At 44.1% G+C, this 23,726-nt stretch overlaps 2 protein-coding genes and 1 long non-coding RNA gene across 6 annotated transcripts in view; 1 reads left to right on the plus strand and 2 right to left on the minus strand.

Moving 5' to 3' along the window:
* LOC135898362 (aldo-keto reductase family 1 member B1-like) overlaps positions 1-23,726 on the minus strand; it is a 296,512-nt gene that overhangs the window by 116,641 nt on the left and 156,145 nt on the right. The window lies entirely within an intron of this gene.
* Positions 1-23,726, plus strand: part of LOC135898428 (cell adhesion molecule 3-like) — an 82,603-nt gene that overhangs the window by 13,884 nt on the left and 44,993 nt on the right. The window lies entirely within an intron of this gene.
* The window catches only part of LOC135898429 (uncharacterized), a 46,904-nt gene continuing 29,536 nt past the window's right edge, over positions 6,359-23,726 (minus strand). The window contains exon 3 of the long non-coding RNA XR_010563327.1: positions 6,359-6,697. This is a non-coding gene — a long non-coding RNA (uncharacterized lncRNA). The remainder of the gene's footprint in view (positions 6,698-23,726) is intronic.

Consider the following 23,726-nt stretch of genomic DNA (forward strand, 5'->3'; position numbering starts at 1 on the left):
GGATGGCGACAGTAGGGAATGCCGCGCTATTCCATGTTTCAGCTGCTTCCCCATTTATTTCGGAGACTATATGCATATCCGAGTCGGATTCTTCTAGGTAATGTTTACGTGACGCTATATATGCTAACTAAACGGTACCGAAGAAATATATAAGCGGTTGAAATTTTCCGCTTGTTCACAAACTTCCAAGGTAATTGCAGTCGTACACGCAACGCATGGCTAAACATTGTGCAGAGGAGATAGTTAAAGGAGATGAAGGAATTATTCAGAATATATATATATATATATATATATATATATATATATATATATATATATATATATATATATATATATATATATATATATATCCTCTGCACAATGTTTAGCCATGCGTATATATATATATACGCATGGCTATATATATATATATATATATATATATATATATATATATATATATATATATATATATATATATATATATATACTCGATGTTCGCAACGCACACTGCAGCAGCTGGAGAATTGCAAATAGCCATCTCATCTTTATTGTGCCATGCACAAAGCATTATTATTCGGATTATTAGATTTGGAGACATAGTAATATATACAATAGAGAAAATGGGAAGCAGTAGACTGGAAACGACATCTGGAAGGCACGCAACATCTGCTTCCTCATAAAGAATAAGGGGATGGAAAGGTAGAAAAGGGAGAAAAGGAAAAAGAAAGTATAGAAGGGAACAAAGAAAACCGTGCCACGCCACAAAGACTAAAGCAAAAAATAAAACGTAGAATGCAGAATGGTAGCAGAAGCAAGCAAAAAAATAACCACATACGGTCGCATCAAATGAACAATTAAAAAAATTGTGGAGAAACCATCGGTAATGATTGCCAAGGTAAATGAATAGCAGAACGCTTCTTGAAAGCTACTAGCTTTATTCAAGGAATAATGCACTTGGAGCCGTACATTCATTGCAGCGAGGCAGTTTGTGTATAGCCTTCGTGGTTTCATTCCGCAGCTCCATAGAGTACACAACCGTTAACTAAGACATCGGCGGCGGCAGTATAGGTTGCTGCACCGTGCGAGCCAATTCGTCGTATGCGCGTTTTCTCCAGCGGCGCGAGTGCCGGCAATAAAGGCGACTGCCGTCCTCCTCTCCTGCCGCCCGAGCCCTTGCACGCAGCTCCCACAGAGGGAGAGCACGTTGTGAGAAGAGGAGTGCACTGTCCTTCTTGGGAATTCCAGCGCCGCGCCTACGACGCCCCAAAGACCTCACACTATAGCATGTGCATCTGCGTAGCTGTAACGCAAACCCCCAACTAGTGGTTGCAGGAGGGCACGGGTCGTTTGCATCGGCTCCTTCGCATTATCGCCTGTGAAAGTCGAAACATCGACAAGGAACCACTAAAACGACCGGAACAGGCAACGGCAGCTACCTCTTTGAAAGGAGCATTCAAAGGGAGTTTAAAACGTTGTCACTCATTTGCACAAATAAAATACTCCAAACTTAAAAACAACTTGCAATATATCTTGTACCAGCACTTCCTTTGTGGCATGCCTAAGTTCGCTTCTCCTGCTGTATTGCCATTAAAACGAGTTTTCAAGAGCATGATGCGAATAGTGTTTGCTTAGGTAAATGCACCAAGTCACAAAAATTCACAGGAATCACACAGGAATCACACAGGAATCACACAGGAAACAAGCGTTCAAGTGCGAAACATCCGCGGTCGATGTATACCAGACAGGTATACAGGACGATTTCTCCACGAGTGGTCCGGACAGCATAGCTTACGCGAGCGTCTACACATTCCCAGGCCGCTGTTATGCACAATTGACGACCGCCGGGGGTAGTGTTCACCCCGCTCTCGTTCTGCATTTCACAATAAGAGCTGGGCGTGTGCAACGGGCTATTTCTCATGTCGTGACGGCTGACTCTTCGAAAGGCCGGAATACCGACGTCGAAGCGAAAGAGACGGAATGGAAATAATAATATTAACAAAAAAAGCAAAGGAGCAGCATCGATTCGAGACCGGCTTTGTTAGCGCGGGAAATGAATAGCGCTGCCGGCAGGGACACGGGGCCGGTTCGGGACTGCTCCCGCGCGTCGATTTACAGCTCCCCTGGGTGCACTCGATGCTACAACGCACAGTTCACGCGCGTGCCGCGGGCTCCGTCCGCAGACCGCTGACGCTCTATCCGGCTGAGCGATGGCGCGTGTCGAGGACCTGCGGGGCCGCAGGCGACGTGGATTCACCGCACTTTCAGCGACGGGAACAAAGCGACCACCCACTTTGGGATACGGCAGGCCTATCCGCCCGCAATACGTGTTCATTTTCAGAGTCGATTATCGAACTCGGGTACTACACTGCGGGGAGTTAGAAAAATATTGCTGACCTTGTTTTTGAGATTTTTCTTTGTTCTTGTAGAAAGACGAATGCGTGTTCAATTTGCGCTTTGATTATCGAACTCAGGTATCCTACTCGCGTAAGTGAAATAGTGCTCGTTGAGTTTGCCTTTTATGGTCACTTTCTAGGGGCAGTAATCCAGACGATTGTAACACGCTTACGAGACTTATTATGAATCGTGCAAACGTAGCCTTTGCGAACCTAAATGTCTCTCTTACAAATACTTAGAGCCTACCGCTAATTTTCAGTTGAATCCATGCCAGAGTATGAGCAAGATAAGTGAAAGTGAAAGTTCATTCATTTTCAACGATAGGACGGTAATGACGTGCCTTGCGTTATGGCCGGGACGTGCAGTGTTCTGTATTGTCTTTGTGTGACGTCGATTCGATTCTCCCTGCGCTTTGTGAAGTGTAGTTCCCGTCAGTTCAGTGCCAGTTCTTGCTTCTGCGAAACCGGCAGGGCACCTCCTGCACAAACGCTGCACTATACTTCTCTAGCGAGTGCAGGGAACACTCTGCACTCGTCCTGCACGAAGCCTGCACTGCGTGAAACAAATGGCGACGTGCATAAGCCGCTATGTTGAAGTTGTGAAACGAATAGCCCCACTTAGTAAACTAGTTGAGAAAGTCTATGCGAATCGAATAGACATATGGCTTCACAAGGGGTGGCATTGCGCAGGATGCCGGAACACACAGGGATTTTCTTCTTTTGCTATATTCTCATTTATTTGCTATCCTACTGCGCACTCTTGTAAGCATTGAATTTGGATTCGATTCAAAAGCAACAGCCCACATACCGCGTGATTCGGAAATGTTCCTCGATAGTGCCATACTCGTTTAGAAATGTCTTATTGTATTAAGAATTCTATTACTCATTCAATTCGATTACGCTGTCTTGGTTCGTCTTTCTCGCTCACACGCCCTGTACGCTAGCGTCTTCACTTGGTGAGTTAGTTCTGTTCATTTCAAACCCTGCTCGTACGCACGCTCGCGCACAAAGTCGTATTTGGGAGTCGCATCAGGCTTCTCAGCACCTGCATCGAAGAGGGCACTAATGAGAAGGCATTAGACTCTCATCTAACCTGCACACAAAGAAGCGAAAACAAATCAATGATGCGTTGTCGAACATCAGTTCCCACAACAATGCTTGTGTTTTTCGGCCACGCAGAAACAGGAAGCGACTTTCTGGATGCATGCGTTGACTGTAATGAAAGACAGAAAAATAGCGAAATGAACTAAAGCAAAGGTCAAAGGTTTGCTACCTACGTTGCGAAGGGAGAGAGAGAAAGGGGGAGGTGCAAGGTCTAGGCAGAAAGACAAGGAAATAGAGAAAGAGAACAACAGAGCACATGACATGCAATTACGGCTGTTAACAGCACAAGATAGGAGTCAGCCCTTGTCAGTGCCAAAGTAACAAAAAAAGCGAAGTTGTGACACAAGGATTGAATACAACATCCATTTTCAGAATGCATTGCTGCTACAGACAGTTGCGTCTCTTCTGACTAGTGTACGCGGCCTTCTTCTTTTAAGGAGTCAAAGCTCAAGTGCCCCACGTGTCTCGCGTCGCGTAGTTTCGCTCCAGGCAAAGAAGAATGTTTCCGTGACATGTTCTGCAATGGATCTTGCTTTTCTTTCTAAGTAAAAGCCTGAACGGAAACGGTTCAGTGTCTATGCAGAGCAGCAACGTGGAACTTCTGGCCAGCAAGAATGCCTACAAGAAATGAACGAGTGAATGAAAGGATACAGCCAGTGGAAACTCGTCCACAGCTTTGTTTACATGTTTTTCCGGGCATGCAAACTAAGGCAAACATGCAGGTGTACGGAAGAACATGCCTTCCCCCTCGCTTTTTACGCTCTCATACTTCTGTTTGGTATGACTATCAGGCGAATAGAAAACAAAAGCAATCGAGAGCAACAAAACTGTTGAAGCAAAAAACCAATTGCAGCGTCTCCCTGGGACCATGTCTTGCTAGGAAACAGAAAATGGAGCATTGAGTGTGAAGCTTGTTTTGCCCTTGCTTGAAGGACACTGCAAGAGCAAGGCTACGAAGAGCAAACAACAAAGAAAGAATGAAAGAAACAAGGAAACAAAACTAAAGAAACCAAGTAAGCTAACGCACGTATACAGAGAAGACTAAGAAAAAAAAAGAAAAGAAGAGAGTACGACCGGGACCCAGAAGAAAGGAATTGTACCAAAAGTTGCGTGCAACGAGAACAAATGGACGAGTGCATTTCGCATGTCGCGAGGACCTTGGAACTTGGGCGAAGAAATATGGAGCAGTAAGAAAAAAAAAGAAATGATCCCTAACTAGTCGGAGAAAAATAACGACAAAGGGAGGGAAGGACGAAGAAAAGGCGCAAATAAAGGAAATGTAGCAAAGCGACGAAGAGAAGGCGCCTCGCGCTGTCTTATCTCTGGCACTGCGGACGACTATATTTCATTGCTTGCCAGAAAGGATATTCGCGGCTTGCGCGCGCGTACAGGAGCTCTGGCGCATTGAAGACGATTCTTTCGATTCCGCTGACATTTTTTTTTCTTCAGTACGCCATCGTTGCATAGTTCCTCTTTATTTTGTTTTTGAGTGCACCCGCAGTAGCAATAGTGTCATAAATTCACGGCCCTGTGGTCTGTCATTTATAGCAACTTGCCGGGTTGTTTCTCGCCCAGAAATCCTGTCGGCCTCCTTGTGGACAAACTACACTCCTAGTTTTCACTCAGCACTCGCGTGTTTGTCTACATCTTGAGGCTTACTATAGAGGTTTTCTTTTTCTTTTCTTTTTTTTTTCTTTGTGTGTGTGTGTGTGTTCTGCTGAAGTTTCCTTACAGCTATGCGTCGTCGTGACAGCTTAGGAGCCAGCGCTGCAGAAAGACTTCCTACTCGGGGGTTCATCGGTTTCGGTAGTCATGGATCAGCAGAACTTAGGCTATAACTCACCGTGCACCGATCTTTAACAGCCTTGACCTAGGTGTCTTCCTTCTGCTGAATATATGACCGAGATACATGTATCTGACTTTCTCTACTTCTTCTTTTTTCTACACGTGTATTGCCAGAAAAGCGCGTGTCTGCTGGATTGCTACGTGCGATTTTGTCGACGCCATGAATGTAGTATGTTCGACATGTCACCTAAATACAACTTCACGAACTTAGCCGGCTTATCGACAGCTATAGGCATTGTGCGAGTTTAAGCCGTATCCTTGCTGCTTTCCCCGTCTCCTTGGCATCGCGCTACATGACTAAGGCACTTTATTATTGCGGGCATGAAAAATGTCGCAGTTTCGCCCGAAAGGCCAAGCATCTATCGCGATAGCAAATTAGCAGACAGCTATACGAAGAAAGAATAGTAATTTTCTCGGCCATGTAAACTCGTAAACATTCGGTAACTAACTGAATTTGCAAGCACGGTGTCACGCGCGCACAGGCAAACATAAACACATCTCACTCGGCGAGCGTGGTCACTCGCTGTCAAAACGCTGGCGTGAAAAGGAGCGGCAGCAGCAGCGAGCGAATGGACTTTTGTGCTGCCTCTTGCTGCAACACGAACTAAACGGCGATCACACAGCGCACACGAAGCCATCAGCCTTCGGCGTACCTAGAGTCTATACTCATCGCAGGTCGCTATCATGACATGGCCCAAGCGTCCACGCTCAGGCGCGCTATACATAGCCTCCGCCGCAGTAGGACGCCCCCGGGCGCCTAGCGCACAGTTAAAGATGGCGCGCTCCCCCCCCCCCCCCTGCCCCGCCTTTCGCCGTTGCGTGTGCGAGAGCAAGCGACTGCACTCGGCTCACCCTTGTACGATTTCGCTCACCCTTACAGCATACAGCGTGCGGCGACGGTGACATAGCACTTGGACTTTATGCGCAACATCACGGGGACGCTAACGCTGGCGTAAATGAGCCTGAAGTGTCCATATAAATTGCTATCGCAATAAATGAAACCGCCAATCATCACTAAAATGGGCAAAATTATTTATTTCACAGAAAGTTGATCACGTGGGAGGCCTAGGCCCAGCCACCATCTCTTGCTGGTTTCAATAAAGTTTATTCAGTCAGTCAGAAAGTCGATCAGGGCCGTAGGCGTGTTTCAACCAATTAATTGGTTACTCGTTCCGTTGAAGCTGCTGCAATGGCCCTCTAGGTTAAGTTTATCGTGAGTACAGTCAAACTATAGAATATGACGCTACTGACACCATCAGGCACTGTAGACCAACTTGCGGCACTCTCTTTGTTCCGACCGACGACTTTCTGCTGTCTGCGGCTTCAACACAGCTTTTCAAAGGTCCCTGGGAGCACTACGCCACGGGTCTCATCTACATATCGTTGTGGGTGTAAGGAAAATTCACTGCAGGGCAGTAGAAAGAGTAAGCAACATCGTCTTTCAGTAACTACCAAGTCACTGCGCTGTAAATGTATGAGCATATGCGTCCACCCGAACTACTCATGTCATAGCGTCAACTGTCAACTGCGTTTTTTGACAGTTTTCTAGCACTCAGGCTGCTGTCGTCGCGCTTGGGCGCAAGGTTGTATTGTCTGAATCAAATCACATTGATTGAGTAAACCAGAGCTCTTGTCCCCTGGATTCCTGCTTACCGCTTCGTCTTACATCCATGCTTTTAGACGGCGTACCCTAACATCTTTTGTTTCTTTTTTCATGCCGCGTTTGGATAGAAGTCACATTTACAAAGGCACACTCCCTCTCACCCGGATGACCGACTGTCCCGAATGGAAAGCTTGTTCAGGCAAAAAAAAAAAAAAACAGATTGCACGCATTCTATACGTGCGTTCTAGTTTCACTGCGCTAAGAACACCGCTCTCCCTCGTCTGTGACGTACTCTGGAAAGTCTCCTAAAGTAAAACATGCCACTCGGACCCTCGTCTCAACCGATATCGGCTCGAACGGCTTTAGGAGCTCTGGTGCGTTTTTTTTTTCGTTTTCTTCTTTTTTTTAAATTCATGTTTTCTAAGCAGCGCCACTGCGTAACTCACTGCGTTTTCAAGCGCCTCACGAAGTTTGTGTGAACAGTACCGCTTTTTTTTATTTCTTTTCTTTTTCTTTACAAATGCGTTTAGTTTCTTGTATTGTCTGCCATTTCCCCTTCCTACGGTGAACGGAACAAACTGGTCATTTATTTTGCTCAAACCGCTTTGTCTGTGCTCTTCTATTTCTCTCTCTGTCCGTTCCAACTGGAAGATTTATTTAAAGCATGAGATTTTTACGCCTTGTGTGACAAAATGCGCTGGCAAGCAACAAGCGTTGCTTTTGTAACGCTGCCGAGGACGCGAGAAAACGCAACGCAGTGGACCCATGCTGGTGCTTAGCCCAGGCTGTTGGATCGCAGGGACAAAAACTAAAAGGAAGCTGTGCGTGCCAGCCAAGAAGCCTGTGTGCAGCGTCAGGGATTTTTCGGCTTGTGATGCACACCCGACTGTTTTGGGATTTTCTTCGCTTTGGCCCGTGATGAGCGTTTGGCCCAAGAACGCGTGAGTTCTCTTAAATCTGCGAAGGAGACTCGACGCAGCTTTCGATATATGTTTAGGTTTCGGAGTTTCGTTCTAGGAGGTTTAAAACAAATAGAATCCGTTTCCTTCAACACGAGAGTAGTGTAAAGGGAGCATGAAACGCCAAGTACAATATATTAGAAAATCAAAATTTTTAAAAAGTTTGTGATGGTGTTTCTCGCTCTTTCCTTGCAGCGATGCTTCCAAATATGCTTGCGAAGCGCAGCTACTTTAATTAAATGTTGGCACTAAGGTTCTGAGGGTTCAAACATTTCCGCTTGCTTTGTTGTGATCGAACATTTGAGTTTGTAAACTTGCTAAAGAACGTTTATTGCGACGAAAAACATCTTCGCGGAAATGTGCTCGAAGTATTAATCTGGATACGGCATTAATTAATTAATTAATTAATTAATTAATTAATTAATTAATTAATTAATTAATTAATTAATTAATAATTCGATCAGTATTTATTTATTTATTTTGCGGGAAAGTGAAACTGAATAGTTGCAAGCATGTTTCTTCCAACCTCTATATATAGCACGCCCAGTTAAAGTACTTATACTTAACGACAAAGACGAGAGCATACGTGTGCAGAGGTGCATCCTAAGTGAAGTCTATGTTTATTAACCGTATATTGCCATGCGTTTCATCATACATATAACCATGACTACACACGCGCGCGAGACCCGTCAAGTCGTCTTCATGTATTACATCGTTAAAGAGGTAGCAGTGGGAACTCAAAGTCGTTTTTGGTATACAAAGCGACAGTACTGGAACTTGGTAAGCACCGAGCAGTTGCTGAACTGTGCGTGATCGATGCCACTAGTACTGCTCATGTGGAAAATAAGAAACTGCTTTCTAAGGTGACGAAGCATACCACTAGGAACGCGATACCAGAACGCACAGTACACTCATAGAAATCAGTACATAAAACACAACAAAAAAACATTTTTACGCAGGAAAAAAGTTTATTAACAAATCAGCTACGTATTCCCACAAGTGAGAGCTGGTGCTAAATTATTCTTCAAGTTAAAATCACGATGATTTTGTATGCCATACGCGTTCTTGTATAAAAGAGGCACAAATAGCGGCTTAGAAGGCAGGGGGTATAAAAGTAGCTTACTGTGTCAGTGATGATATCGTCTGAGTCACTTCAGTTCATTTTATCTGTCTTTAAATGTGGTGGAGAATACACTAACCAGCATCGAGACCACTTACGGATGAATTACCGGACATAGACGTGCTCTATAAAAATGTAGTGCCGCAGTTGACTAATATTTCACGTACTTGGTGGTGCATGCATTGTGCACAGATCGGAACATCTACCATAATTGGGAGACTAAAAATGGTTTCGCACTTTCGGTTATTAGATTTGCACAACAAACCGCATGGACTCTTTCTTGCGGGCCTGGTTCTTGCGGGCCAGACTGTGCATTACGCAGCTGCAAATAGTACAGATCGGAAGTTTATGCTCTCAGAAGGATGTTATGAGCCACAATTAAGAGTGCAAATGAATGCGTACAGAAACGTGTGGGGCATATTAAACACTTATAAAGATGTCCATACCATTATACAGCAAAAATGTATTTGTGTTGTTCTTTTATGTTCTTATGAGGGGCGCAGTAATAGTGTAACCACACTGTATCAATGAAAACGATGCATTGACAGGGCGTTAAATATATTCGTCTTAATAGGAGCGGCGGGTGACAGCAGCATTGGATAGAAATGGTCCTTATGCGCCACGCACACTTTCATGTTGCTTTCCTTTCCTTATGCTGAGCGGTCGCATATCGCTATAGGCTACTGTTCGATCTGGACACTTTGTTACATACGAGCGTTGTTTGATATGTTATGTTTACATGTGTATTGGCTGCTGTGCCAGTCTATATGTACTCAGAAGAAGGTATGGGGTGGGAAGGGGAGGCGTAATCTTTCCTTCTTTCTCAAAGTTCATAAAGTTCTACTTTAATGTGTCCGTACGGGCTCAAACTGGTGTTCCACGAACTTGCGCCGAGAAGCATACAAATCAGTAAAAAGTGCTGGCAGAGGCTTAAAGCCTGAATCATTGCCATACTCAGGTGAGCACGGGTGGCGCAAATGCTATGCATTATCAATGAACTTTCTTCTTTACGGCAGCGTTAGGGGCAACAGCGTCTTAGCTGGCGCGACATCAGCCGATGACCCTCCTTACGGAGTTACTCATTTTAGGTGCGGTTCTTTCCCGTACAGAGTCCCCCCCCTCCCCCCCCCCGATCGCGTGAGACACTGCATTCTGTTTCCTTCCCCGAATTTATCGCAAAAGCGGCAGCAAGTACGCGCAAGCAAATACACAAAAGCACGCTCACGGGTTCTTTTCTTTCGCCTCCACTGTCTCCCCTTCTCTCTCTCTCTCTCTCTCTCCTTTGCTGTCGACACCAAGCCTCGCAGGGAATGAGCGCTTACAGCCCGCGAGATCTGATCCAGCAGCGTCCGCGGGCAGGGAAGCACGTCCGACGTGTAACCTTAGACGTGCTTCGTTAGCCCTGGTCATGGGCGCGCGTGTCCCGGCAGCCCCGGCCGTGGTCGTATACGTGCTCCAACAAATGTGCGCCCCGGGACGCGGCCATCAGCGAGCGTTCTCGTACCCATTGATAAAACATGCGGCTCTGCGCAAACACGATGGGCGGGGGGGCAAAAGAACAGAAAAAAAAATGCAGCGAAAGCGGAGATCTCCCGCTCCACTTTCTTAACCTCCCTGTCCTCCCCCCTCGCCCTCTGTGACTGGCCAGCCAAACAATGGCGGAGACGCGCCGTTAGAGCGAGCTAACCTTATATACGGAAAGAAATAAAGTTGAGTAAGCTGGAATAGTTCCTAAAAAATCGAGATAAAAAATGGGGACTGATAGATACGTTCGCGGTAGTTGGGTAACGCCTCGAGCTTCCATAAGTAAATCTTTAGAGAACGCACAAAGAAAGGAAGATTGGGGAACGAGATGAATGAAACAAATCGAAAGGGGAGTTGCGAAGACGGTGAAACGAGGGACAGCACGGGGTGAGTACTGATACCGCCAGTGGCTAAGCGAAGGGACATAGGAAAGGGGGTGTGGCGGTGCTTTCTGAGCGCAGAAAAACAAAAATGCTACGCGCGCAAAAAGATTAATGAAAGCGGGCGGGGTTTCTCGGCTCGCTCACTATGCCCGGTCATTTGCCACGAGATAACGCCGCCGACCAGACACGACTGACGTGCCTAAAGAAGATAAAGAGAGCGGGCCGGGTCACTCGCTTCAATTTTTGCATCTCGGTGCTTCGCTGCATCTGTATACCTTGCGTATGCTACCTCCGTGCCTACCTCATTTCATGTTTATTTTTTCTGCTCGCGAACTTCCCGGCGCAATGACTAATATTTCTTTTTTCCTGCGCTGGCCGTGGTTACGCGAAACATTTTTCTTTCGCCTATGTACGGGGGGTATGTAGGCGCGCTTGTCGCGATCACTGGAGCAAGAACACAATCGCTTGATGGCTACCCTGCTGGTACGCGTGCGAGAACATCTGTTGGCTGTACGCTCCGCTTACCTGTTAGCTAGTTTTGCCTACAGTGACTACGTTGTCGCCTGCGGGAAAAATCGGAAGATATAGCACTCGTTGGTCGAGCCGCTCTTTTTACATCAACAGCGGAAAACGGTGGGCAAATGAACAACTGCAACATTCTTTCTAGAATGTAAATTATGCGTCCTCGTCACATTTGCTCGAGAACGTTGCAGCGCAGTAGTGGAAACAGGAGAATCCCGTGGTCCTCTGTCGCGCCTGAACGTTCTTGTACACGTTCTATCAACGGGGCCGAAGTTGTAAAGTTTGGAGATTCAGCTGTGTAAATCGTGTTATTTGTCTTCACAAAGCTAATGATTATTGCTTACGAAAAAAATGCAGTACAGTGCCACACTTCACGATTAATGAATGCCTAAGTACAACGAATATATATGTAAGGCTTTGCACTGTTACTGAAAATTTGGGAGACTATGTCTCCCCGCTTTCACGTTAAGCAGCCATTCATTGTACTCTATATATATCCCTTTGGCTATATATCACGATATATATGCGTAGTTTACTACTATGGTAGTAATCAAAAGGGGAGTGCGTCCCTGAATTTTCTATGGGTCTGTGCCAAAACAGGTAGTTTACCAAGAGAGCCGACATCATAACTTCTGAAATTTTATGGTCATATGAATGATTCATTCAAATTTCATGCTGTTAGCATTGCTATTGAGGGAGGGAGGATAGACTAGGACGGAGGAAGCTATTTACACAATGTAGAATGTGGCAATAAATAAATGCATGGCAACTTCTAGAGCTAGCAAAAGACGGTTTTAGCACAGGCGTCTCGCTAAGCTACAGTGTTCATTGTGTCTGAAAATGCACGAAAGATTGTTCCAAGGCGGCCCACATTTGTGACACGGAAGGAAAACAACCTTGGGGACGAACAATGAAAGACAGAGAGTGTTCGTTACCTGTGGTAGCTCCAACATTTTTCAAACACGTGAATCAGGAAAAGCATTTAACTTCGCTTATACCTTCTAACACGAACCCATTGAGACGATGATCAGATTCAACATTCATAAAATCTCGCACAATTCATGCACTCTCTCGCCCTCCGCAACCCGTCGGACGCGTACAGTACAGCGAGCACTCATTGTGCGACGAAGAAGCGACACAGCTGGAAGCGGATAAGCCACGAGTCCGGTCATTTTCTTCTATAGCGATAATGCCTCCCACCATGGGGCTCACGATGAACTCTTCTTTAGCCATTGGCAAGTGTCCGTGGCGAATTTGGCCGGTCTCCCCGTCGTAATAAGCCCAGCTGATTCAGAGCATTGCATCGATTTCCGCTTCTGCGCTCGTGCGGTGCGCTCACTTGCACCCACTTCCAACCCATCCCCATCTGCACCAAGTCTACAATGAATAGAATCGATAATTTATTACCCGCCGTGGTTGCTCAGTGGCTATGGCGTTGCGCTGCTAAGCACGAGGTCGGGGGATCAAATCCCGGCTATAACGGCGCCGCATTTCGAAGGGGGCCAAATGCAAAAACGCCCGTGTACTTAGATTAGGTGCATGTTAAGGAGCCCCAATACGTAAAATTAATCGGGAGTCCCGCACTACGGCGTGTCTCATAATAATTAATAATAATTTATTGCTAGACTTAAACGACACACATGAAAGAAATTCTTCGGATGTATATATATAAGTATAAGGCGAGCTCTACTGGAGGTCTGCTCTTGATGGTTATTGCGCACACTGGCAGGCGTTGCAAGTAGCATTCATGTACTCCAGCGTACACGAATGAAACGAGAAGAAAGCGGGTTAACCGAGGGGCCCGATTTTTATTTATCATATCATGAGAAGCCAACAAACAAAGACACCAAGGACAACATAGCGCAAATTACTTGTACTTACTGATTGAATTGAAGAAAGGGTAAATTAATGGCAATGAAAGTGGATGAAAAAAACAACTTGCCGCAGGTGGGGAACGATACCACGTTTTCGCATTACGCGTACGGTGTTCTAACCAATTGAACTACTGCGGCGCCGTTTCCCCATCCACTTTCTTGGGTATTTATGTGTTACTACTAGAACTAACCTTGGGAGCGTTAAGCCAGCGCCACCGCTCACAAACCATGGCAAAGCACTTTCATTGCCATTAATTTATCATTTCTTTAATTCAATTTGTAAGTACAAGTAATTACGCCTATGTTGTCCTTGGTGTCTTTGTTTGTTAGCGTCTCCTGATATGAAGAATAATACTAGTAGTTTTTACGTTTTCGCCTTATCACTTGGCCATAACGCTATGTCTTTCGTTCTTTTGTGTTTTCTTATTATTAGGGCATCTCATCTTACGCGCAGCGATAACTACTTACGGCACCCCAGAACAATACTATAATATGTCCATTCGATGCAAGTTATGACCGAATGGAAAAGGACAATTTCAAAACGGAGCTATTAAGGTGCTACAGTTGGGTATGATAAAGGGCGTTCTGTAAATCTGAAGAACTACAAAGGGCATGCAAAACAAAAGCAACACTGCGTTCATAGGCCATTTCTTAGTTCTGTCAGTTGATTTAGAAGTTTTTTCACTTATCACAATTTATCGCTTAGCCTTTAATGAGCCTTAATTTAGCAAAGTTTAACCGTTGCGCTTACCGTAAATTGTCGTAAACTGCGTGGCTCTCATTAAAAGCAGGTCTCATGTAATAGGTACCTTAATCTGTCAACATTTAAGTTAGTTTCCCAATCCACCTTCACTCTTTTTTTTTCTTTTGTTGCTTGTGTAAGCGCTTTGTATATACGTCTCCGACACCTCACTTAATTATATAGGTTAACTTCAGTGCATGAAAATATCAAAAGTGGGGGCAGTAGGGAAACAAATGCAATGGCATTACCTAGTCCACTAAATGTCCACCTTGTAGTAAGGTGATTATTGTACTATAAAGACACGGAGAGCAGAAGTAGAAGTGGACTGGACGTGCGCAGACTCACAACTGAATTTACATCTGAATTTTAGTTGTGAGACTGCGCCCGTCCTGCTCCCTTCTACTTCTGTTGTCCGTGCCTTATTAGCGCACTAACTCCCTTACTACAAGATGAACCTCCACCAACTAGTCTACAAGGCTACGAAAAAGGCCACAAAAGCGCTGCTGCGATATTTGAAAGCTACTGGATTGAGTCAACGTCTGTGATCCGGACTGAGTGACCGAACGATATCCCCAGTAGACTTTCTCTTCTTTTAATCTTTCCGTCCCCTTTTCCCTTTCCCCAGTGTAGAGCAGCCAACCGGGCTCAGTCCTGGTTAACCTCCCTACCTTTCCTTTATCATTTGTCCTCTCTCTTTCTCCACCAACTAGCCCAACTTGCCGCTCTACTGCAAGGGAATATCAGCGTGCGGAAGAATCGCCGTGTTGATAAACATTGCTGCACATGTAGAAAAGCTGTTTTGCCACTGGGCTATCGAATATAAGTAATGTAGCAAGGCTAATTGCTTAGTACAGATAAAATTAAACCGAGTCTTTGTTCTGTTTCATTCCGGTTACAGTGATCAATCATATAGTGGTGTTGTAGTGGTGTTGCCCGGACAACGAAAGACAAAAACAATAAAGCTCTGGTTTCGTTTTCAGGTTTGCTTTGCAACCATGCAGAACACAGAAGCTCTGCAATGAAAGTCACTTCATTACCGAGTTCTGCAAGAAGTAACGAAGCTAGGTCAACCCAGATATACGCTTCGCATAGATTGCAAAAAAGCGGACTGCGAAACGACGAAAGCGATCTGGTGTGCAGTGCCATAATTTATGTCGACACTGACATCCACGTCACCTCCGCTTCCATTTGTCATGGCTGCGATTTCACTGGAGCGGATCGCGTGCGCCGATACGCTCTACATCCAAACATGATGAATGCGGGAAGGCGACTTATTGCTTCCGCTGTTCAGAAAGCACCAGTCTTCAACACCCGTTCTTGATCGCTTTTTTTGTAGTTCCCAACTCGGCAGAGACCTCGACTGAGTAACGGTGCATAATTCTGTTACCTTTGCAAGTGCAGAAACTGAAAAAAAAAAGATGTAATCAATGGAGGAGGCGCGGAAACATTAACAGTACGCACCCGTTTGCTGAAATCAAGACTCAGATGTTTCAAGAACTGATATATACACAGAAATAAAAGTGACTTATGATTTTGAATATTGAAAACCCGACAGCTGCATAACATTAGACGGAATAAAAAGTTAAACTAATGACGGTGCGAGCATTTTAATATGAAGCACATAACGATTACAACAGTCCGCGGCGCCTATGTTTCACGTACAGAAATACAGATTACGAAGGCTCTGCTGCTCTTGTCAGTACAAACGCAGGCACTTCCGAGATGTGTTTGGCAGGATGACTCGAAGGAAACGAATATGGACCAGAGCAGGGGAGTGCAGGCATGAAAAAGTTAGGCAACGGTTACGATACTCCGTAATGCGAAATTTTAGCGCAGCTCTACAAGTGGAAGAAGTATGCGAGTCAATATTTTGTATTATGATTATCTAGGTACACAGTGTATCTTGGGAACTATGTACACACTGTATCTTCGGCAATGGGAACTGCGTCGAAGTGCGTCGCAGCTACTGACGCTGCTACTGACGCCGGCTTTTTCGCTCAATGAGCCGTTTGACGCTTTCACATTGATAAGGCTAACCAGGAGAAACGCCCCATGTGCGCCCACGTTAAACACATGCTCGCTCGACAATCCATGTTTCCTGAATCGTTCAGGTCAAGAATCCCTTTGTTGGGAACGAGCGCATGCATGGACTTATGTTCTGAAATGTGCTCCATATGGGCGTAAATTGATTTGTTAACGAAAGCAAAGCAATTTTGCCTATCTCACAGCGCTTGTCAGTCGCTCGCTCTGTGTGGGTCTGGGTGAACATACTTATGAATGTATACAAGCCGGCTTATAATTTTTTTTCGCTTGGGTTGTCATGCAGCATTACGCAATAATGGAGCTAAATATAAGCATACAGGCCCAATTCATAGATATATTATAATTATGACACTGCGTGCTGATGAGTACTACCGGTGGTAGCGTCTCTGCAACGCGTAACCGACAAGAAATTTATTTTATTTATTTATTTCAGAATAACCCTAAAGGCCCTCTAGGGAGGGTATTACATAGGGTAGAGGTTACATCGGTGAGATAAAGAAAAGTGCGTAAATGTAAATACAACACAAAAACAAAACTGGCACAAAATTCATTACAGTGCATCAACGTATAAACACCGAAAGAACCAAAACATAAAAAAAATAACAATAGTTATCAGTACAGCAACATTAAATGATTTGCACAATCTATGACAACGTCGTGGAGGCTTTGGTTATCGGCGCATGAAAGAAAAAAAAAGCTCTTTACAAATCAGAGTGAAACATCATATATTAGGTATGCATGGTACTGCGTAGAGTGTCTGTAAATTTCGAGGCATTTCTTTCCGTGATAATGTGCGGTGGCAAATTATTCCACTCTATTGCTCTGCGAGGTATAAATGACTGACCAAATCCGAGGGAACGACACATGATGCAAATGACTTTGCAAGAATTATCCCGAGGCGGAAAAATAGCTGAGGGTTCACACATGAACTCGTTATGAAGAGATACGTGATAGTAAAGCTTATGGAATAGTGTTAAACGAGATATATTACGACGAAGGGACAAGGCTTCAAGTTCGGTGCGATATTTTAATGCTGTTACACTGGTTTCTCGTGAATAATCTGAAAAGATGAAGCGTACAGCACGGTTCTGCGGGGCTTCTAAGTCAGTTATTGGGTATTTCTGATGGGATACCATATGGCTGACGCGTACGCTATTTTAGGGCGTATTAGTGTTGTGTATGCCAATTTGCGTAAGCGTACGGGAGCATGTTTGAGTTTATGTTTAAGGAAACCAAGCGAACGGTTTGCAGATGCGAGGATGTGGTTAATGTGATTATTCCACGTCAAGTTAGGGGTTAGGTGTACGCCAAGATATTTGTAGCTGGAAACTTGTTCAACAAGGCTCTCGTTTAAGACGTAATATGTTGAAGTTCGGGGTACCTGATTAGTAAAAGACCTGAATTTAGTTTTAGCAAGATTTAGAGACAGTAGCCAGGTTGAACAGCATACGTTTATTGCGTTTAGGTCATATTGAAGAATGTCATGATAATGGTTAGAGTGAATATTACGATATATGACGCAGTCATCAGCAAATAGTCTGAATTGGATTTGATGCCGTCTGGTAGATCATTAATATACTGCAAATCATATTGACCGCAAAAAAGACGGGGACAGAGGAAAAAAACACATAAACAGCACAGGCGGTGTGCTGTTTATGTGTTTTCTTCCTCTGTCCCCGTCTTTTTTGCGGTCAATATGATTTGCAGTAAATACCAACTAGGCCAAACTGAAGTTCTTCTGAAGCATTAATATAAATTAGGAAGCGTAGGGGCCCAAGGACACTTGCCTGTGGTACACCAAATGTTACGAGGACTAGAGGTGAACTGTGATTGTTAACCAATGTAAATTGTATCCTGTTAGAAAGAAAGTCCTTTATTCATGTGACAACAGTAGAATCGATGTTCAGCTGTGTCAGCTTGTGAATAAGTCGACGATGAGGGACATGGTTGAATGCTTTTCAATAATCTAGGAATACGGCATCTACTTGAATTCCGGTGTCTATTGATGAATGTATCTCGTGAATAAAGCCAGCGAGCTTAGTGTCACACGAATAGCCTCTGCGAAAACCATGCTGCTGCTTAAATCATTGCATAAACATGCAAAAAATGTTGTAGTAGTAGGGCACACACTGTCATAGGGAGCACACGCACCTCTCGGATTAATGGCACCCAATATTTAAATGACTTATCTTTAGATTTGACTTGTACACCATGCTTTGGTGCAAAGGATATGCGCGCTATCTTGGACAATCCTGTAGAATTAGTATGTGACACAGTGACACGACAGGTACAGACGCCTTCAAAGTATTTAGACACTTGCGGTACTCCTCTGTGCCCCCGTACACCTCTCATCACCATTCTTCCTACGACAAGCCCCATATATGGACAGCGTCCTCGTGACCTCGTTGCGTCGACGTTTCATTGTGTGCGTGCGCCTAATTTCGTGTTTTCATTTCTCTATGTACAGCTTGTAAACACTGTGTGCCGTGTTATGTGCTCCTTATCTCTTCTCCCCATCTTTCATCCCCCCATCCCGCTCCCATGTGTAGGGTAGCTAACCGGCTAAGCTTGGTTAACCTCCTTGCCTTCCTTCTCCACTTTTTTCTTCCTTACAGTGTATAAACACAATTTGCATAAGACCATACGTCGCAAATGATGAAACTAAAGCCAATTTTACGCATAGACTTTAGTTCTATAGCACTTCATTAGGCTTTCCTCTGAAGCTTTGCTTTATGTAGCTCCTAACGTGTGCATCGCATCTGCATATGTATCTTTTATATGTATTTAGCTATATTAAAGCTACTTCGCCCCAAAAAACAGATACCATTCGACCTATGAAGGCCGCAGTGCTAGCTCTATCGCCTCCATTGGTCTATTTGGTTTTCTTCACCCGTCACTGCTCTTTGTCGTCTTTACAACCCCTCTATGCCCAATCGTAGTGCAGGGTAGCCAACCGGAAACTCGGCTCTGGTTAACTTCCCTGCCCTTGCTCTCTTTCTCTCTCTCTCTCTTCACCCGGCAACCAAGGGCCCCTTACTCAACATGTCAATGTTGAACTAAATGTAAAAGAGCCAACCACTTTTGATGCTGTCCAACACGGAAAATGTTTCGTCGAGTGTAGCCCAGCGTCCAAGTCTTGCAACAGAGTGGGTGATTCCTTTCTAATGGCGTTGAAGGCGGTGGAGGCTGCACTTCAGCTAATGGACGAAAAACGAAAGTGCACTTTGTCATTAGTACTGCGTGCACGACGGAAGCATCTCAGATGAAATTGAGAAAATTGCTCGGCTAGCCTTGATATGGTGGCCAGACTCACTCAAGTGTACATTCTATGAAGAAAGAAAAAACGACATTATTACATCACATGTCATCAAGCCCTGACTGCAGACGGACTACGCAGCTAGAATGGCAGCAGTAGCAACACCAAGCCACCCCCCTACTGCTTGCAGACGCAGAATTTCCCCATAGCTCAGAAGTCGGTAGTGTTGCCGCTTTTGGCCTATTTTCACGCTCAGTAAATTTTAGGAGCTTTAGGTAACTTTATAACAGCTGTTTTCTGTACTACAGTTTTTATACACGCTCCACTTGTGTTTTCTGCAATTCTTCAACGTAAACAGATGTATAATTGCATTGTATTTGATGCGCGGTAAATGAAATAATAGGAGTGTCTTTGATTTAAGACGTCGGTTCTCTTTTACGTAATGTAACATTACGGGCCTTAAATGGATAACAATCACGATGATGATAAGGACTTCTAAGAGATGTATTGATCGATTTCTTAAAACGTATACCGAGAGTAGTGAAAGGCGCTTGAATACCGCAAAAGAACACGTTAGTACTAAAACACCGCAATGTTTTTTTTTTTTCAAATCTTTTTCAAATAAGCGAGAAAGTGGGATAACTAAGGGGCAAGAATTCACGTGATTTTGCACAAATTGTCGTTGGACACAACGCCACTCAAACTTTGGTTAACATGAAACGTGTGTTGGTGTCTCGTTATAGTTTCATACATCAGGTGCAATGCTGTGGAAGCTAAGCAAGAAGTTCGGTCACCAAAGTTTATCATCACTCCGCGCGTTCTGCCTATGCTTCGCTGCGCGCCATCAGCGTTTGCTCGCGCGAGCACGCAGGTGAGGCTGCCGCGATGGGCTGCACATAAAACACAACGAAGGGTAACCTGATTTAAGACAACGTGTTAGCAGCCATAATAGTACATGGTTTGTTTGTTTCTAAGGGTAATTTTTTTGTTCATTTAGAACTGAGCTTATATAAAGAACATTTTCGCAAAAGTTGGTCAAAATGCACCGAACTATGTTTACGTGCGAACGCAGCCACTGCAAAAGTTATCTCTGGCCTTCACAGCGTTGCACCTGATGTACGAAGCAGTGTATAGGTTTGGGAGGCACGTTGCCCAGGTGTGGATACGTGGACGAGGCGGGCACACTCCTTACGTGGTTACGGAGTCGAGGTTCCAACGCACAGCGTCGGAAACTCCTAAACATATTTCCGTAACCCCAAAAATATGTTGAAGTCGCTATCACTACACATTACCATTTGTCTACCTCCTTTAACTGCTTTTTACTGGCCAACGGGCACATGTTTCACAGTTGCAATTGCTTCTTTTCAGCAGCTCCTGCGTATCGTAGCGAATATATAATTGAAGATAGCTAAGGAATGTAGGGCCACACAGGCTTACAAACTTGAACATATAACGGATGCCGAGTACTATGTCATTGCTCCCGATAATAGACCTAGCGTAATTAATTTTTTGTATCACTCTTAGTTCTCCCTTTCAATGTTTTATCACACAAGGCCGATTACTTTAAATGATAACGACCAAACATTTGTGTTATTACTTTTTTTTAAATGTGAAAGCGCATGTGGGCCGCAATAACTTCTCAGTTATCAATAGAGTTCCGACTGGAGGAAGTCCAGACTAGTACAACGCGCGTGAACTTACGGACGGTTGCTTTCTTACCTAAGAGAAAACAAAAATAAGTAAAAAAAACATTGGCGGAAAGCCATATTTACGTACCTCTTATTTTTCGCTGTGTTTATATTAAATGTAGCAAAAGAAGATTGAAAAAAAAGAGACCTATAGAGGGAAGCTGATATCTTTTTTGCCAGAAAGCGTCTATTTCATCCCCTTATTTCCGTCATTGACAAGCACTGTTTCTTCTAATTTTTTTAATACTTTTTTCATGACTCGAGTCGTGCGTGTGGTGAAATAAGCTGTTTTCGCTCTTTCTCTTAGAAATCAATAACAATACTATATTTTCTACATATATAGACTCTGACCTTTCTTCCAGCACCGAGGGTTATGACTGTGTAACTGTGCTAATTTTTTTGCATCGGTTGGTTCCTTTACGTCAGATCGTCGGGTACCACAAGGCTCCCTTCGAACACCGTTATTATTTAATATTGCCTTCACACCTCTAGTGTCTAAACTACAGGACATTGGTAATATAAGATTTCCCATTTTTCCCAACAACATTACACTGTGGTCCACTCACAGAGACCTTGAGATACAATGCCAACAACGGCGAAAACTTTCTTGGTGTGTCACACGAATACGTATATCGACACATAAATTTCGCTACAAACACGTTACCCTAATTATTTAGACCCCTAATTATTTGAGCTGCAGGCTATACACCATGCGATAGAAAGCCTTGTCTACTTGCCTAACATCAACGAAACCCACATTTATACTGACACCCTCAGAGCGGTTAAGCATCTCGAACAAATTACAAAAACGTTGCATATTTGTGAGCAGAGACACGAAATTCAGAATTCTACATTTGTGAATATTACTGCCCACTGGGGTACAGGCGCACATGGTGATGACCTCAACAATTACCTTCCGGATCGCAACGCTCACGTTTTCTCAACACTCGTCACTCTTCCTCTTTATTTATATTCGTCACTCTTCCTCTTTATATCATAAACTAGTTGTATTCTAAATCGGTGTCTGCACTACAATATTAGCACACGTAAGGCTACGACAACACGCTGAACTGTGTATCACGTGTAAAAGCGTCGTTTCGCCTTCGAGAACTTAACTTGGCTTGACTAAAGAACACTCGTGACTGTTTAATGGCCAAGTAAGTTGGTCAAAAAACCACTAAAACACATTGCTATTTATGTAGAACTAATTTAACGCTACTGAAAATATGAAACGCAGGAACATCGCCTTGATCAACGAGATTATGCTTTCTCACATCTACGACCGTACTTGTCGTCTGCCTCCCACTAATGCAGGCGTATAATCGCTTTCACGCTCACCTATCACTGTTTGCAGCATGCTTCCACTGAACGACTATATACTCACTCCAGATGGAAAACTTCTGATAAAAAATGTTCCACGGTGTTTTCCGCGTAATGACTTGATGAATAAACACTCTGACCGGTAAGCATTCCATTGTACATATAAATTTTTATGGTTACCATGAAAATTGGTTGTCAGTCTCTTTAAAACACTCCGTTAATCATTGTCCGCTAGAAATGCGGAATATTAGGACTTGCAATTGACATGTATATGTCAACGACATCTATGACAAGACGATCTTACTTCGTTTTTTAATATGCGCGCACTATTCCGCTGCTACCTCAGTAAGTGAGCAATTTAACCTTCATGGAGGAGGATTAAAGTTTACCAAGGAATTTCTTCAGCGTCGCGTAATTGTGTTTCTTGACATTTCCTTGGTCTTCGAACAAAATGACGTTTGTCGGCCATACTCCCCAAGATATTCGAAGCCGTTGCTGAACTTTCAATCCAAGCATTATACAAAGTAGTAAAAAGCGGAATTGCCATGTCGCGCCTTAAGTCTTCTCTCACCAGACCCTGCATGCACAAAATGAGCGCCAGTTTTAATGCGCACGTACGGCGCCTATTAGAAGCAGGTTATCCTAGCGTGTCAGTGGCCATTGTGGCTGAGCACCTAAAGAAGTCGGTTTCAATGGGGATGGACGTGATTACAGAAAGCAGTAACAGAAAAAAAAGAGAGTAGTGGCTATACAGCACATTCATTCAGTGTCGCACAGGCTTAAAAAAGTTGCAAGTAGATATGATGTTAATGTTGCCGAATAAGCTAGGTAAGATATGCGCTGCCGTACAGAGAAAAACAGAGCAGGTAGAAGGCAAAAAAACAACAGATATTTGTCCAGTGAAGCACAATAAGAACAACAGCTTTACTGACTGTCGTATGGTTGTGGTTTATAAAATTCCCCCTAGCTTTAGCCAGTTCTACCAAAGGCAAACGGGACGGTGTATCAATCAGAGGCTAATGGAACATAGAAGGTCGTTAACCGGTGGATCGCCTTCTAATTTCTCCCTACATTGCCAAGATTATAACTGCACGTCAGAGTTAGATGAATGCGCGATATCGTACAGGCATAAGAATGAAGATACGAGTCTTATGGTAGAGGCATGGCATATCTATAATGGTGGAAGTGCGTGCGTGAGTCAGCCTTCGATTACTTTACATAAGGAAGAGATTAAGTGCCTTAAGAGTTATCTCACTCGTAGACCGGCACATGTACCCGACTAACACATGGTGATACCATTCCTGAGCTTGTGCAGATGAGTTTTGTCTCTTCTTTCTGTTTTCGTGCCTCAGTGCTCCCTTCAGTTGA

Source organism: Dermacentor albipictus, chromosome 4, assembly GCF_038994185.2.
Source record: "Dermacentor albipictus isolate Rhodes 1998 colony chromosome 4, USDA_Dalb.pri_finalv2, whole genome shotgun sequence".
Taxonomy (NCBI): domain Eukaryota; kingdom Metazoa; phylum Arthropoda; class Arachnida; order Ixodida; family Ixodidae; genus Dermacentor; species Dermacentor albipictus.